General features: G+C 45.4%; 1 long non-coding RNA gene across 1 annotated transcript; it reads left to right on the forward strand.

Moving 5' to 3' along the window:
• The first annotated feature begins 1042 nt into the window (after positions 1-1042).
• LOC135399561 (uncharacterized) lies at positions 1043-2412 on the forward strand. Its single transcript, XR_010424339.1, has 3 exons — positions 1043-1148; positions 1577-1715; positions 2258-2412. It is a non-coding gene; the product is annotated as an uncharacterized LOC135399561 (long non-coding RNA).
• The last annotated feature ends 1445 nt before the right edge of the window (positions 2413-3857 follow it).

Below are 3857 nucleotides of genomic sequence, written 5' to 3' on the forward strand. Positions count from 1 at the left end.
CGTTGTAAACAATCTGAAACTATCAGGAAGGCTCCTTTATATCACTGGGAGATGCGGAAACGGCTCCACCTAGGTGTACACAAATATCCGCATCATCCACACTACTACCGCGGTTCTGTCCGCGTTTTATCCGCGCAAGTTTATGTCCCCTAAGTTTTTATCCGCAGAACGAGGTTTCGGGCTCGCTCGAGATATTGCTGTGTGATCGTTGAAAAGAAAGTACATATTCACACGAGAGGTGCTAGATCCCACGACTGGTTGCAAGCAGGCTGTATTATGGGGAAAACAAGGCTGGAGTCACCCTCGAGATCGTAGAGAAAACCCAATTATTTGTTACTCAAGACAAAGACAAGAAAGGGATACACGATTCAAGATACTTGAACCGAAAACCTGTTTTGCGAGAGACTACCGTATTTTCACGCGTATTAGCCGCAGGACTCGATTTTAGATACATTTTGAAAATGTTTTTGCAGATAAGCCGCATTCGCAGATAAGCCGCGGGTAATACGACGCGACTGCCCAAGCAGACAGTGGCCAATGGCCAATCATTGGCGATTGATTGGCAGGTCTTTGGCCACCGGGCTCATTGGCCAACGGTGCTAAATTTGGGATCGGCCAAAGTGTGGCTTAGCAAAGTTTGTAACATGCTTGGACGACATATCTGGTACAAGCATTCTGGCCAAACCTATACCAGACACCTATTTTAGCACCATGAGGTTTTGAAGGTGATGGCAAGCTGGAGAATTATGCGTTATAGCAAAGCGTATGAGATGCTGTTGCAGTGCTGCTCGATTTTTTCATTGATAAATTATACACCTTTGCAGCGATATGTCTTCTTTAGCGCTGCGTATTTGTGAAAACGAGATATGAAACACCAACAAATTTGAAATTCATACGCGGCATCGTCGCAAGGCCGCTTTCAGGTAGTGTGTTGCTCCCGCAAACGAAGCCGGTCTCAGCGATATCGCGGCCACGCGTCCCCTGGCTATTATTGGCTCTGTTGGCTGATATCCGTATCCATATCCAGCAATTCAAGAAAAAGCGGTGCAAATGGTGAGGTACAGACGCGAGGTACAAACAAGGCTTCCGTCCTTGTACATCGGAGTTATTGACAACAAAGTTGACGACTATTCCACACTGTGTTTCAGGTAAGCATCACTAGTTTGTTACCCGGCCAAGTTGGTTCCGATTTTTTCAAAGTTGCAACAACACGGCAGGGGTTTGCCCCCATGGCGTCATGCTCCCGCAAATTTCGAATACTTCCAAAGTTGTCTTGTTGGTGCACGTATTTCAACATTCTTGTCCGGAGCTTTTCGTTGTGGATCTTGAAATGCATTTTGTCATCCCACAGTAGTTCGTGAGTAACCGTGGAAGCCGCGTCAGTAAGAAACCATGAAACACACTCTCAGTTTATATATCGGCATTGAAAATTAGAAATCGCAGTGAAGTCTGTCTGTTTTGGATTGTTGTGCTATGGCTTACACAGTCATATTGCGTAATAATGCGAGAACAAGTGTCAGACTTTCGAAACTTAGAAGGATGGACTATTTACTGGTGCGAGGTTTCAAATTTCTAGGTGCTTCCGTGGCCGCGTTTGTGGTGTCTTCACGTTCTGCTCCAGTTCTCGAAAAGGACACACAAGTCTTTGGTGGCCAAAGGAAGTTTGCCTTCCTTCAGAGATATGATCAATGTTATTACTTGCAGTACACAACACTGTAAGCGCGCTATTTACTATTTATGGAACACAAAGAAATTTAAGTTAAATATATTGAAGCTTTTCGTAAATTATTGTCTAAGTAAAGCGTATTTATGTGTACCAAATAAGCACAAGGCATGCGTGATAGTCTGTGAAAAGCCAGATACTACGATAGTTTCTTTCCTCTGTGTGTTTGTGTACCTCGTTGAAATTTGTTTATAAGCGTAGGGTTAAGTACAGTGCACCACTTTTCAGTATCAAACTTGGTGTGTCCATTCACAGTAGGCGACATCTTCCTGGCACGGGGGACACATCTGCTCATGGTTAAACCCTAGTTTCAGCTAGATGTACTTTTAATACATGCTTCTGCTGTACACGCTCTACTACATATTTCTAGTATAATGCGTTCCTCATTTGGTGTTCCTAAAAACTTCCCATCTGCAATGCTCGCATCTTCCACTTGGACTACATCCCATTTGGACATAGCGAAAAACAGAGAACCAAATACGTTGAAAGTATGGTGTGATTCTTGTGTGCTGTCTTATGGTGCTTCCTTTACAGGTTGTGTACGCATCAACTTTGAGGGCATGACGGATGCTGCGGTTAAGACGACGGTGAAGAAATTGCTCTATTTTGCTGCAGACAGAAACGGTGGACGGTCACGACGGCGAACCCGAAAGGAGACTGCGGAATAGAATTCTATTTCTTAGAACCTACTCCTATTTGTTCTTACTTCTATTCGTACAATACTTCCTATATTCTTTGAAACTGTACGTTTGGAATGCGTTTTTTTTAACTGCACGAGAAGTACGCAATAAATATGATGATCGTTCCATACTTCACAGTGTTTTCTATTGCATACACATACACACACAGGCACTATGTATAATATATAATTACATAGATATATAATAGATATATAGATTAATATCCACATTTGGGCAAAAGTTGGCCAGCCAAATGAAATCCAATGTTTGGCCATTTTGGCCAAAGGAACCAACGCCAAACCGGAAATGTGCTGTACAGCCAAACTTGTTTCATGTTTGGCCACTTTGGCTGGCCAAGTTTGGGCCAACATTGGGCTACATTTGGCATCTCGCTTGGGTGCTTTGTGCGCTAAACCAGTGATGCACATACAAAATCAACAGAGACGCTCAACGCTCGTCAGCGCTGTACTCCCTGCAGGCTGCCCTGTTCCCGTACTTGTCCGCGAAGTCGACGACTTTTAGTTTGAAGCCGCTGTCGTGGCTGTGCCTCAGCGTTTGAGCCATGCTAGAGTCACTAAATAGCTTCGCTATTTAGCGACTCTAAGCCATGCCTCACCTCTAACTGCCGTGCCCGTGTCCACGAATGCTGCTGCTCTCGTCAAATGAGAACTGACGCTTAGCTGACCACGTTTTATCCCGATGACAGATGTATTGAACCCTTCCTGTGGGTCTGCCGGCAAAGGAGACCGTGGGGAAGGCCCTAAACCCTGTCCACATTCCGGTGTCGGCATGATGTATAACAAAGGAGGTCAGTTCTAGTGTTCTACTAAGATCGGATTGTGCCCATGTTGCGTGTTTTCGAGGATTGGCGGGTTAGTCCACTCGAATGTGGAGTGGACCCGCCCCTGTTCGGTATTGTTCGTGCACTGGCAGGGCGGTCCTGTTCCGAAAAACATGAGGCACTGTCAGCCCTTTCGTTTAACCCGGGGTATGGGGAAAGTACCAGGGAAAAATAGTCACCAGATAAGCCGCACCCACGGATAAGCCGCAGAGCGTCCGCGAAAAAAATAAATCGCGCATAAGCCGCGGCTAATACGCGTGAAAATACGGTACTTAAAGAAGGTTGTTTCCAGCGATCACAATGCGGTATGTTTCTCCTCGACACTGTTGCCAAAGCGCTCTCCTCAATACACTGTTGCCAAAGTGGTGCGTCCGATCGCTGTCTTCACATCTTGTTACAGTCTGTGTCCTTTTCAGTGATGTCACGTGATTTGTTCAACACATCAAATTCATAGGACTGCATGGAGGCATGGGGCCCAGCACCTCACAGGACTACATGGGTGCATGAAGCACCACAGTTCAGAGCTCCTCACCACAAGGTCTGTTCATTATTACTCTATATGCTGTGATCGTGTGTTCATAACAAAGTTTATGTCACGATCCGCACATTGTGT

Source organism: Ornithodoros turicata, chromosome 7 (assembly GCF_037126465.1).
Source record: "Ornithodoros turicata isolate Travis chromosome 7, ASM3712646v1, whole genome shotgun sequence".
NCBI lineage: Eukaryota > Metazoa > Arthropoda > Arachnida > Ixodida > Argasidae > Ornithodoros > Ornithodoros turicata.